The 14,359-nt window shown below is 38.4% G+C and overlaps 1 protein-coding gene across 1 annotated transcript in view; it reads right to left on the bottom strand.

Moving 5' to 3' along the window:
* Positions 1-7,476, bottom strand: part of LOC106082975 (sodium/calcium exchanger 1) — a 577,326-nt gene extending 569,850 nt beyond the window's left edge. The window contains exon 1 of the mRNA XM_059363418.1: positions 6,027-7,476. The gene's annotated coding sequence lies outside the window, so the exon portion shown is untranslated. The remainder of the gene's footprint in view (positions 1-6,026) is intronic.
* Positions 7,477-14,359: the final 6,883 nt, after the last annotated feature.

Genomic DNA, 14,359 nt, shown 5'->3' with positions numbered 1-14,359 from the left:
GAGGTGCAGATAGAGAGAGAGAGAGAGAGAGTGAAAGAGAGGGGGAAAATAACTACCATACCTAATGCATCTGAAAATATGTGAAATCTATTTTGAAACTTTTCAAAAACTTTATTTAAAATTTAACAGAGAAAAAAAGACAAATACATAGTAGAAGGATCAGAGTAAACTTTTTGTTAAATTTAAATTTTTTGAGAATGATAAAAAAGATTCTAATACTTAAGGCAAGTAAAATATTGTCTTTAAAACAAGTAAAAACGTGCTAAGTTCGTCCGGGCTGAATCTTGGGAATCCACCACCATGGATTCTGCTAAAAGTTTATGCAAAGAATTTGGTCCGTACGTGACATGATTGTTGGAAGTCGTAATGGAACACTATGTGTAAAATTTCAGCCTAATCCGTCAATAATTGTTCTAGGAGTTCAAGAAGTCAAGTCGAAAGACCACTTTATATCGAAGCTATACCAAAATCTGGTTGGTTCAGAGCTTGCAATCCCCAACGACCTACATAAATAAGAAGTATCTGTGCAAAATTTCGTGCTTAAAAGTCATGGCGATCAAGAATATATGTTCTTTATGGGATCTTGGACCAATATTTTCAAGTATTTTTAACGGATCCTATGGTGAAGGGTATAAAACACTAGAAGAAAACCCTTAGCAAGTCTTTGAGTGTGAGCGGATCGAGATGTTCAGGAGAATGAAGTCCGAAAATTCTACCAATAAATTAAACATCAAACCGATGGCTTTGGTGCTGGCACATTCTCCTGCAGAGGGAATCTGGTAACTAATGCAGATAGTGTGCTGAGGATATGGAAAGAAAACATTTTCCAGCGGGTGGTATCCGACGATGGTGGCCAGAACCAATCCCTAATGATGGTATAGAATGTGTACTACATAGTCAATACGAGGTCCACGTAGCAGTAACCAGGCTGAAAAACAATAATGCAGCAGGAGCAGATGGGTTGCCGGCTGAACTGTTTAAGACCGGAGGCGACTCGCTTGGAAGAAGTACAGAGTACGAAGCTGAGTTTATCTCAGATGGCGGTGCGCTGTCTGCGTCTTTTGCTGTTCCAACCAAGCCGCCTCAGTTTTCATCGGCTCACGCGGTGTAAATTAAGCACTGATTTTAGCAAAAAAAATCGCTGTGCGATGATTCTTGGGAAGAAGTTTTTACATTGGCATCGGATGAGCCGAAATAATAATAATGTGTACTACATAGTCAATACGAGGTTCACGTAGCAGTTACCAGGCTGAAAAACAATAATGCAGCAGAAGCAGATGGGTTGCCGGCGACTCGCTTGGAAGAAGTACAGAGTACGAAGCTGAGTTGATCTCAGACGGCGTCGCGCCGCCTCCGACTTTTGCTATTCCAACCAAGCCGCCTCAGTTTTCATCGGCTCATGTGGCTTAAATTGAGCGCCGATTTTAGCAAAAAAAAAATGGATGAGCCGTAATAATAATACTGAAGTCTTAAAATTTTTTCACATTTTTCTTCTTCTTTCTTTGAGTTTTTTTCATCCATAAAAATTGAACGATAAATCATCAAAAATGATATTTATACAGCCAACGACTTGAATTTCTAAATCGGCTCAGCCTACGAGACACCGACGCCGATCAAGATTTGGCCAAGCCCCCATCGCCGACGAAAAGCTTCGGCTTCGTTCTCTGAAGACGTATGCATCAACTCGTCTGCGCAATCTGGCTAGAAGAACCCATACCCGATGATTGGAGTTTCAGCATACTATTTCCCGTACACAAGAAAGGAGACAAGACGTTATGCAACGACTATAGAGGGATTAATCTCCTCCCCATCGCATACAAGATACAGTCGAGCGTACTTTGTCACAGATTAAAGTCTAAAGTCAACGAAATAATTGCGCCCTATTAGTGAGGCTTTAGACCTGGTAAATCCACCATAGACCAAATATTTTCGCTGCGCCAAATCCTGCTATAGACGCGAAAAGGACAAATCAACACCTACTATCATTTCGTTGACTACAAAGGCGCTTTCGACAGCCCCATACGTTCAAAGGTATTTCAGGACATGTCTGAGTTTGATATCCCTGGAAAACTTATACACGCTCCTCATTAAAAATAGGAAAGAACCTCTCCGAAATGTTCAATACCAAACAAGGTTTCTGACAGGAAGACAGCCTATCGTGTGATCTCTTTAATATCCTGTTGGAAAAGATTATACGAGAAGCAGAATTGAATAGAAATGGCACACTAATATATATTGGGTTGCCCAAAAAGTAATTGCGGATTTTTCATATAGTCGGCGTTGACAAATTTCTTCACAGCTTGTGACTCTGTAATTGCATTCTTTCTTCTGTCAGTTATCAGCTGTTACTTTTAGCTTGCTTTAAAAAAAAGTGTAAAAAAAATATATTTGATTAAAGTTCATTCTAAGTTTTATTAAAAATGCATTTACTTTCTTTTAAAAAATCCGCAATTACTTTTTGGGCAACTCAATAATAGGTCGGCCACTGGAAGAAGCAATCGCACCTTTGGAAGTATCGAAAGAGAATCAACGAAAGTGGGTTTGGCAGTAAATGGAGATAAGACAAAGTGGATGATATCAACTCCTACAAAGCCTTATAAATCCGAGCAGGTAAAGAAATGGAGAAAGTTGGGAACTACAAATTTGAGATAGTCAGCGACTTTTTCTATTCAGGCACCGCCATAACTTAAACAAATGACTCCAGTTTTGAACTAAAACGAAGGACAATATTGACAGATGCTACTTTTGATTGAGCAGGCAGATGAGGAGCAAAGCCACCTCTGGACAGATGAAAATTACACTATGCAAGACATTGATACTACCCGTGCTGTTATATGTTTCCAAAGCATGGGTACTTGCGAAAGCAAATGAGGCAGTACTTGGAGTGTTTGAGAGAAAAATCCTTGGCAAAATATATGGACTAGCAGCTCCAGCAAAGAAGTTTTTTGAAGGCAACCATAATGGAAAACGCAAATGGGGAAAACCAAAATTCCGATGGAGTGAACAAGTGGAGAGAAATATTCCGAAACTGGGTGTCACAGATGGGAGAAGAAGCACAGAAGATCGATTCAATGAAATTTTTTCAACTTTCGGCTAGAGGAATAAATTTTCTGTAAGGGCTTGTGGGCTTTTCAACAAGGTATGTTAGTACATGAAGGAATTCTTGAATGGCCTCCAGGAGTAGAGCCTTTTTATAGTCGAGTCCGACCGGCGTGCCGCTGTGCGATGACTCTTGAGGAGAAATTTTTATATTGGCATTGTACCTCGCAAATGTCACCAGCATTCGATAACCACCGCTGAAAATTTTTCTGATGTTCTTGCCAGGATTCGAAACCAGGTGTTCTGCGTTATAGGAGGACATTCTAAGCTCTGCACTACGATGGCCTTCATTCCGTTTGTAACACATCGAAATATTGATCTGAGAAACAACAAAATATAAATATTCTTGAATGCCTTGCTATTCCAAGTCGATTTAGTTATGTCCGTCCTTCTGTCCCTACCTCTGTCTGTCTGTATGAAGCACGCTCACTTTCGAAGGAGTAAATTTTGTACAAATAATTCCTATTAGTGGGATTGTAAATGGGCCATATCAGTCCAATTTTTAATATTGCTGCCATATAAACCGATCTCGGATGTTGCGTTCTTGAGCCTGTAGAGGGCGCAATTCTTATCCGATTTGGCTGAAATTTTGCATGAGGTAGTTTGTTTTGATTTTCACTTACTGTGCCCAGGATGGTTCAAATCGATCCATAACCTGATATAGCCTGCTATATAAACCGATCTTGGATAGTTACTTCTTGAGTTTCTAGAGGGCGCAATTCCTCAACGATTTGGCTGAAGTTTTGCATCAGGTGTTTTGTTCTGATTTTCAATTACTGTACCAAGAATGGGTAAAATCGGTTCATAACCTGATAAAGCTTTTGTGTAAACCGATCTCAGATCTTGACTTCTTGAGCCTCTAGAGGGCGCAATTCTTAGCCAAGTTGGCTGAAATTTTGCATGAGGTGGCTTGTTTTGACTTCCAAGTACTGTGCCAAGAATGGTTCAAATCGGTTCATAATCTGATAGAGATGCAATTCTTGAGCCTATAGAGGCCGCAGATCTAATCCCATTTGGTTGAAATTTTGCTGAGGTGGTTTGTTTTGATTTTCAATTACTGTGCACAGAATGGTTCAAATCGGTTATGATATAGTTGCCATATAAACCCATCTCCGATCTTGACTTCTTGAACCTCTAGAGGACGCAGTTTGTTTTCGATTGGGTTGAAATTATGCATATGGTGATTCTTTCTGATTCCACAAACTGTGCCAAAAATGGTCCAAATTGGAACATAACCTGATATAGTTGGCATATAAACCGATCTTCCTAAGAATTCTTGAGACTCTAGAATCCGATTTGGCTGCAATATTCCTAGTAAAGTTTTACTATGGCTTTCCAAAGTCGTGCTAATTATGGTCCAACTAGGGTTATAATCTGCTATAGCTCCCTTATAAACCAATCACCCGAATTGACTGCTTGAGACTCTAGTGTTAGTTGACCGTGACTGCTTCTCAAATAGTCCATCCGCTTAGTCCAATTTTGACATACTCTTACAATATTTCGGCCGGTATCTCACGAGTAAACGCTTGGCTTCCAATGCGCCAATTGAAGCGGGCTTTTAAAACCCATAGACATGAGTTTTAAAATAAACCCACAAATAATAGTCTTAAGGCGTTAAAACGCACGGTCTAGGCGGCCAATTCACCAATCCCGATCGTGAAATAAAATGTTCACCGAACTCGCCTCTCAGTAAGTCCATTGTTACGCGTGCTGTTTGGCATGTGACACCGTCTCGTTGAAACCACATGTCATGCAAGTCAAGCTCTTGCATTTTGGCAAAAAAAAACAGTTGGATATCATCTCACGATAGTGCTCGCCATTCACAGTTACGTTACGATTCGCATCATCTTTGAAGAAGTACGGTCCAATGATGCCACCAGCCCATAAACCGCACCAAACTGCGACTTTTTCTGGATGTATTGATAGCTCTTGCAATGCTTCTGGCTAATCTTCACTCCAAAATCGACAATTCTGTTTGTTTGAGTACCCATTGAGCCAATAATTGACTTCGTCGCTCAAAGGAAGACGCGCGTTAAGAACTTTCTTAGCAGAGCACTCATTTTGATAATAAAATTCAATAATTTCCAAGAGTTGTTCGTTTTTAAGACGTTTCCTGGTTAAATTATAGACCAAACTGAAGATGTTTGACAGTGAAACCAGACACGAAATGTGCATTAGCTGTTTAAACCAGCGTTGCCAAAAAGGTAATAACCAAAAAATCACCCTTTATTTGTAAAGGTCATTAAAAGAACGTGTCAAATGCGATCCATGGTGGAGGGTGTATTAGATTCAGCCCAGCCAAACTAAACGCTTTTGTATATGTATATATGTTCTTGATCGCCAAGACAGATCAAGAACATATATACATTATAGGGCTTAGAACAATATTTCGAGGTATATAACAAATTAATAACAAGATTGCTTCATGAAAAATATTTAAATATTATTTCACAAATAAAAACTTTCCCCCTTTTGCGTTTAGTCCCCCTAAAATATTTTTTAGTTTATTTTCCCAAGTAGTTGTATTTGTTTTCGCTACAACTAAAAACGCCTAGAGTCAGTCTCCTAACTTCTTGACTGCTTGACAATACAATTACCACAAAAGGCAAAGCAACAAAAACTGCGCCTAATTGTATACTACATATATATAAAAAAAACGAATATCTACGTACAGAATGATATTTGCGAGTCAGATAAAAATCTTGTACGAATTGTTGAGTTCAAATGTCATTGACCGTAGAAGTGCGAGAAAGGGGGTCAAGCGAGAAGAGGATTGACAAAGAAACAAAACGCGAAAAAAGGAAAAACAAATTAAAATAGTTGGTATTCTGATGTCATAGGAAACACAACGTGCCAAAAATAAAGTTCTTCCGCTGTTAATTTTTAAATCGAGGTTCTTAAAATTTAATTAAATGAAATTTACTTACGTTTTTGCTTGGAAATTCCAGACAAGGTGTCGGCAAACATATGAGTTGAGTTGATTTGATTTTCCGCTAATGATGCTTCTTCTCTTGTATTTAAAAAACAGCAACTCCTAGATGATAGCTATATATTCGGCTTAAGCCTTAAAGTATGCTTTATTTTTGTTTTATATTAATTTGTATATTTTTTTTTACAATTCTCACAATAATTTTCCAATAATTTCTTTTTTTTTATTTAGCACCAATTTTCTTTGGAATTTTTCCCAAACATACGGCATTTTACCATAGCTTATCAATCAATCGCCAAAAAAGCACAATAAAGGCAGGGGCTAGTGGTGGCAATTGCACCGTGCTCTCTCTCTCTCTCACTCTCACACTTGCTCTCTACTTCGACTCTGGCAATAACAATGAAAACAAGAATATTCATAGACAAAATACCGATACCGTTAACGTGTGCAGTAAACTGTAGCTGCAGCGCAGTGCCGCACGGTGTCTAAGGGTGGGGGTGAATGAGTCGTTGCTGTTGTCGTATGTCGTTATTATTGTTTTATGAGGGTTTTTCTTTTATTTTTGATTTTTTTTTCACAAAATCTATATTGATACAATGCCCGAAATTAGAACGACTGGTGTCTAATCTTTAAGGAAATTTCGTTGGTTTTTAAACACTTTTTTTTTTGCTATATGCACTTCTTTGGGACACTTCTTTATGTATATTTTTCTTTTTTTTTTGTTTAATTTTCACTTTTTGTTTTTGTTGTTGTATTTTTTTCTACGCGCCCGGTATCTTTGCGGGATATTCAATTTTATGGTCGCTCTCTCCCGTTTGCATTGACCACCGTTGTAAAGCGCTCGTTTGCTGCAGAAAGACTGAATTTTCCCATTGGGTTTTTGTCTTTCACTACCCAACATATGTTGCGCCGCTCTCCATTATACTCCATAGCCCTAAGGATAGCACGGCATTAGAAAACTGTTATACATGACGATGCGGCGCCTTTCGCACACTTAACCTCATTTATTCAATTTTGGGGCCACAAAAATTCTCTGAGAGTCCATGCATCCACTCTCTTTTTCTCAAATTTCACGTATTCCCTCTATCTCTCTCTCTCTCTCTGCACTCTCTTTTGCTCGCTCTTTTTTTGCCGGGTTGAGTGTTTTGCTTGAATACTCCCGTGTATTTGGTCAACAAAAATGCCGCTGCATAGCGAACTATGCAAATTTTTTGCAATTAGTTTTACAACAATGCCATATGGCTGCTGATGCTAGTTAGCACTGCCACTGCTGCTGTTTGTAGTTGCTGCTATTGGTGTATAACACCATCAAGCCAAGGGAAATTGCATGAACTTTTACTGCAAAAAGGCACCTATGCTTTGGAAACGTTTTGGGAAACTGGTGCAAAAGTTTTGATTTACATTTAGCACACGAAGATGAAAACACCCAGAATTTTGATATGTAGGTAGTGTATTGGGGTGGAACTAACTGCAATAAAATAAGAAAAAAAATTTGTATTAAAAATTTTTTTTTTTTTAAATTTAAAATTACAAAATTCAGAAATAATTAAAAAAATAATGTATAAAAAAAATTCTTCGATTATTAAGCTCGTCTCAAAAGAGAAATAAAACGAAAATTATGAAATAAAATTATCTTCGCCTGAACATACAAAAAATATTGAAAAATGCAATTCGACGGAGCCAGGCCGGGATTCGAACCTGTATTCTCGGAGCAGCAGCGAGAGCCGTTGCCGTTGTATAGCGTTCGGAGCTATTAACACAACTTTCGAAAGATGCAAAGAAACATGTGTATACCGTGGCAGAAATTGTAGTTGTGTGGACAAAAAATCCATTCCTACAACACAAAACACATGCATTGGAAAAAGGACAGCTCCTGGACGGGGTGTCGAAATTGATTAGTGCCGTATTTTCACTATAAAAGACTTTTTCACAACGAATTCGATATATGTGCAACCTACAAATGTATGACCCTTGAAGCCTCCAAACCTCAAGGTATCTGATGAATGGCCTCTTTAATCAAGAAACCGAAACGCGTCATACCATGGTTGGTGTTGTGGTATCCTCTGGCTTTACTTTTCCATTGCACAATTTCTGCCATCATTAAGCTCGTCTCGAAAGAGTAATAAAAGAAACAAATAAGAACGAGAGGGCTTTTAACAATGTGCGGACCGACACATTGATCCAATCCTTAGACCAGTACCGCGTGGACCCGGTTCTTAGAGACTGAATAAGCCATATGCTAAGGAACAGTTGGAAAAATTGTGTGTCCCGTGGCATAAATATAAGGGCACGCCACAGGGGGGCATTTTATCGCCACTCCTATGGGTGACCACAATAAATGACCTATTACGGATGCTTATTCAGGAAGGATTTGAACCCGTCTGCTACGCAGAAGATTTTACAATACTTCTAAAGGGTAAGGATCCGAACGAGCTATGCAGAACGGTCGAAAGGGTTTTGCATATGCCATATGACTGGGCTAGACCCAGAGGTCTCAATGTTAACCCAAAGAAGACTGAAATATGCCTGTTCACGAGGAAGACAAAGGTGGGCCAATTTAACGCACCACGTTTCCTCAATAAGACGATTTCGATATCTGACAAGGTCAAATACTTAGGTGTGATCTTGGGCAGGAAACTGAATTGGAAGTGTCACATTCAGGAGCGTACTGAGAAGGTTCACAGATGTTGGGCACTATGTAGACGGGCCGTAGGCTCGAAATGGGGCCTGAATCCTAGGATAGTCCACCGGCCCTACAGGAGCGTGATGAGACCAAAACTTACTTACACCTCACTAGTTTGGAGGACTGCTATGGAAAACAAGTGCAACATAAGGACCATACAACAGGTTCAGAGAACATGTTGTCTTGGTATAGGCGGAGCGATGAGGGTCACGCCCACTAGAGCACTGGAGACTATTCTAGATATCCGATCCATGGACATACAGATTAAGTGTGAGGCAGCCACTGCGGCTATGAGACTAAAGGCGATGGGAGAATGAATTGAGGATGGGAGCAGCTCATACCATCGCGGTATAATCGAAGCGACGATAGGAAACCTGCAAGGAAGGTAAGAGATTTCCGATCGAATACCTGAGATGAACCTTGAAGTCGAGTGCGAGGCACTGCTGCCATCGGCACAGTCTTGGATTGACGGAACCCTAGTATTGCCATCTGGAAGATCATGTTACACGGATGGATCAAAGCTAGAGGAGACGGTGGGTCTTGGGTCTACATTGAGAACCCTGGGACTGAGATCTGTTTTAGACTGCCTGGCCGTAATAAGGTCCTGCAAGCGAGGATTCGGGCGATCACGTGATGTGTGAGGTGGTGTGGTCTGTGGAACAGCGAAACGGTCGATAGGATGGAGAAAATCCTATAGGGGGATCAAGATCGTCAGAAGACGAAGCTATTACTGACAGGAAGTAGGAAGAAGGTCAGTATAGCTATTGGTATCATGACGGGATACCTAGAAATACGAGCTCAGTTATTTAAAATCGGTGCGGCAAGTGATAGCATGTGTAGGGCATGCGGCGAAGATGAAGAGACGTTTCCGAGGCATTTCCTTTGTCATTGCCCGGCTTTCGCGTCCATCAGATACCGGCACTTAGGTGGAGACACAATACTAGATATGAACTTAGGGGAGTGGTATTGAAAAGAATTAAGGATTTTGTAAGTAGCACGGAATCCCTAACTTAATTTTTTTTTTAGAGGTTACTTTATTGATTTTAGAGCGCACAACAAGCTGATTACTGGCTTAGGTCCATAGTGGCATGGGGCGGATTAATATCTGCACCCTCTTTTCAACCTAACCTAACCTAAGAACGTGCTAAGTTCGGGCGGGCCGAATCTTCGGAACCCACCACTATGAACTAAAAATTCACTAAAATTTACACAAAATAAATTTAGTTGAAGGGCATAATTCTACCCTACGTACAAAATATCTGCCAAACCAGGCAAAAATGTATGCTTCAAGAAACCGAACAAAGATAATCTAGAAATCGGTTTATTTGGGAGCTATGTAAGGTTAAAGACCGATCTTGACCGTACTTGGCAAGTTGTTGGAAGAACAGAACACCACGAGCAAAATTTAGCCAAATCGGAAGAAAATTGGAGTTTCCAATGGCTCAAGATATCAAATCGGGAGATGGATTTACGTGGGAGCTATATCAGGTTATAGACCGATTTGGACCGTATATGAATGCAATGAGTTCAAATGGCAACTGTTTCCAAATCTGAACCAATTTTTTTTCAATTTCAATAGGCTTCGTCTCTATGCCGAAAAATATGCCTGTACCAAATTTTATGACGATCGGACGAAAATTGTGGCCTCTACTTTGTTCATAAATAACATGGACATACAAATGAGCAGAAGTGATTCCGAATCGATTGGTAAACTTATTAATGAGTCCATCTATCTTTCTTATTGCGTGCTAAGTGCGGCAGTGCTCAATCTTGGGAACCCACCACCATGGATTATGCTAAAAAATAGGATATATGCCTGGTTATAGACCGATTTGAATCATACTTGGCAAAATTATGTGCAAATTTTCATCCAAATCGGACAAAAATAGCGGCTTCCAGGGGCTCAATAAGTCAAATCGGGAGATAGGTTTATATGGGAGTTACATCAGGTTATAGACCGATTTAAATGGTACTTAGCACAGTTGTTGAGAGTCATAAAAGAACACTATGTACAAAATTTCAGGGGCTCAAGAAGTCAATCGGGAGATCGTTTTATATGGGAGCTATATCTTAATCTGAACCGATATGGCCCATTTGCAATCCCCAACGACCTACAATACATCAATATTAGGTATCTGTGCATAATTGGCTAGCTTTACGTTTCGACCGCTATCGGGATTTCGACAGACTTAACCGAACGCAAGTACGAGAATTTGAGCCTACGAGCGGCTGCTATATATTCCGTGACAAGTGATGGTGTGGGCCGTAATTGCGACTTATCGTCAAAAAATTTTGGAAGATGCTTTGCAGCCATTAACACGCAAACATTTCGGTCGTAACATGGACGTACCAACAAGACTCGGCACCGTTACGTCAAGAATGTGTAAACCAAGAATGACTAAAAAATCATCAATTTGTGCAAAAAATGGAGCGCCTATCCTAACTCAGTCGAAAGGTAATGAACTTTAGATAGACGAAGCGATGAACGGACATAGCTCAATCGATCCAAAGTTTAATGTTTATCACTTTATTAGACCAATATTTCGATATGTTACAAACGGAGCGCAAAGGTAAGCATGTCCGCCAATGACGCTAAACGTTAGAATCTTGGCTTGAACATAAGAAGAAAATTTTAAGCTGCGGTTATTGGCTCCTAATGCTGGCGACATTTGTGAGGTACGCCGCAGTCGCACAATGGCATGCCATTCGCTTAAAATTGAATCGAAAAGCTCTCATTGATATGTGAAAAGTTTTCTCCTGTTCGTTAATGGAATCACTACAAATTTGTATATGTACTAAGGGCATGACGAACCTCCCATCCTATGGTAGAACAACATAATAACTCTTTACAAATGTATATGTCTTAATAGCAAATATGTCCTGATGTTTTTAAAGTCCGTATACAAAATTTTAATTTTCATAAAATGTTTCCCATTAAATTGAATTTTTTGGTATAAGTAAAACCAAACGACATGAAACTATACATTGAACATGGGGGAGTAAAATTCCTGTTAATTTAAAATCCAATTAATTTTTATCTATAGAAGAATATGAGGGGCCACCAAATAAAAAGGCAAAAATATAAAAATAACTTTTTCACATTCACAAGGACCATTCCGTTTTTATTTTTCCTGACTATTTCTATCTTTCAATTTTTCATTTTAAGAAACCCTTTCGGGTGTGTTCCACAATACCTAGATTGCCTTAGCTATATCAAGAATTGCATGTCCCATATATTTTGGAAGCTGAATTCTAGATAGTCATAGTTCTCTGCCAGCATCTGAGTTAACGATTGTCATTTGTAAGAAAAAATATTTTTTTTTCATATAACCGGAAATTAATAAATGCAAAAGACAGAATGCAGTCAACGTTGGCTCATGCTCTTATGCTGAATTTCACGAAGATAAAGGAAATTCCATGCAAACGGAAACCGACAACATGCTCTTAGGAATAAACATGCAGCCAAATACATGTAGTAACTCATACACATACATATATCTATGTATGGGGAGAGCAGTAAAAATTTTACATATCCTTTGACATCTAACGATTGAGGGGAACAAGATTCCTTAAAATCAGGCCTTTTGCTATGAAACAATGAAAGTTGAAAGAAATTGTTTTTGTGGGTAATAAAAGTCGAAGTCTAAATATGTTCATAGTCTAGTATCAGATATGATATAAATAATGCTAAACATGACACTGATACTACGAGTTAACGAACTGAACGAGTAAGCTAGTAAACGAACTGAATTAGTGAACGAACAGAACTAGAGAACGAACTGAACTAGTAAACTAATTAACGAACTGACCTAATGAACGAACTGAACTATTAAGTCAGTAAACTGAACTAGTATACTAGTGCACGAACTGAACTAGTAAGCTAATGAACGAACTAAACTATTGAACAAACTGAACTAGTGAACGAACTGAACTAGTGAACTAACTGAACTAGTAAGCTTATTAACGAACTGACCAAGTGAGCGAATAGAACTAGTAAGCCAGTGAATGTAACTAATAAAGTAGTAAACTTAACTAGTAAACAAGTAAACGAACAGAACTACTAAACTAGTGAACGAACTTAACTGTTAACCTAGTGAACCAACTAAATTTGTAAACTAGTGAACGAACTGAACTAGTTAACTAACGAACGAACTGAACCAGCAACGAAACAGTGAACGAATTAAACTAGTAAACTAGTGAACGAATTGAACTAGTGATCGAACTAGTAAGCTAGTAAACGTAATGTATTAGTGAACGAACTGAAATAATAAACTATCTAACGAACTTAACTGGTGAACGAATAGAACTAGACAACGCACTGAATTAGTAAACTATTTAACAAACAGAACTAGTGAACGAACTGAACTAATGGACGAACTGAACTAGTGAACGAATTGAACTACTAAACGAACAGAACTAGAGAACGAACTGAACTAGTAAACAAACTAATGAACTGAACTAGTGAACGAATTGAATAAGTAAGCTAGTGAACAAACTGAACTAGTAAACTGGTGAACGAACTGATCTAGTAAGCAAGCTCAGTGAAATGAGCTGAAGTCATCATTTAGGACGAATTTTCATAATTAGTTTTAACCTAAACAATATTTTTCTAAGAATTTTCTGTGCGTAATCCAATGTGGAGAACATATTGAGAGAGCATTGAGCATATTTTGTTTATTTGAATTTTAAGCTTTTGGTAGCATTTAATTTTGCATATATATAGACCATTATAAAAAAAACTTGCAAAAATATTATGAGGGCCTTTTTAAGTAAACGTAAACCAAATTTAATTTAACCCTCATCTACAGCATTCACACAAAATCCCTACAGACAAACTCATGCTGCATGTGCAGTGGTTATTTGTATAATGTGGCACTGTGTTGAGCATAACGCACTGCCTAACTGAAATATGAATTTAATAGACCCTGTCTTTAGATTCTTATCATATTTTGGGAGTTTTAGGCAAATCTGCAGATGAAAGCATATCTAGGAAAAAATTCCTAAGTAAATAAAGTCCATGGTTGGTATGTATGCTTATAAATACTCAGTTATTTGCTCTAAAGAGAAATTTTTATCAGAAAACTAAGAGAATTTTCATTTAAATTTGTGGTGACATTATGACACAATTTTGGTAATTCAACTTAATAGTTTTCATTTTGTTCATACTCGTATCTGCAATCAGAGCAAATATGCAGTTTATTGAAGTGGAAGAATGATTTACTTATTCCAGATTTGTTTGTGGGAAATGCGGATATTAATATATTAAATAATATTTTAAGCGATGTAGTGAGTAAAAATTTTTGAAAATTCTATACACCTCTAACCTTTTTAGTAGTTAGTATGTTGTCAGCCCATTTTTTGGAATTTTTAGAAGGTAGCTGTCATGAAGTGTTGCAAAGTTCAAACTGATATATTTGTCAAACTAGAAATGGTAGATACATGATAATTGTTTTATTGACAGTATGTCCGCATATGATGCTGAACGCATGGGTTTGAATCCCGGGGAGAACATCAGAAAAAAACTTCAGAGTGGTGTTGTGATGAAGTACTATGCCATGAATCGGACAGCAATCACTTATATGTGACAAGTTTGTCCCTGTTCCTTAATCGAATGTTTATGGGATATTTTATTCATATCTAAACATAGA

This window comes from Stomoxys calcitrans, chromosome 2 (assembly GCF_963082655.1).
Source record: "Stomoxys calcitrans chromosome 2, idStoCalc2.1, whole genome shotgun sequence".
In the NCBI taxonomy this organism is placed as follows: domain Eukaryota; kingdom Metazoa; phylum Arthropoda; class Insecta; order Diptera; family Muscidae; genus Stomoxys; species Stomoxys calcitrans.
The sequence above is the reverse complement of the archived record's forward strand: the minus strand, read 5'-3'. Positions and strand labels throughout refer to the sequence as shown.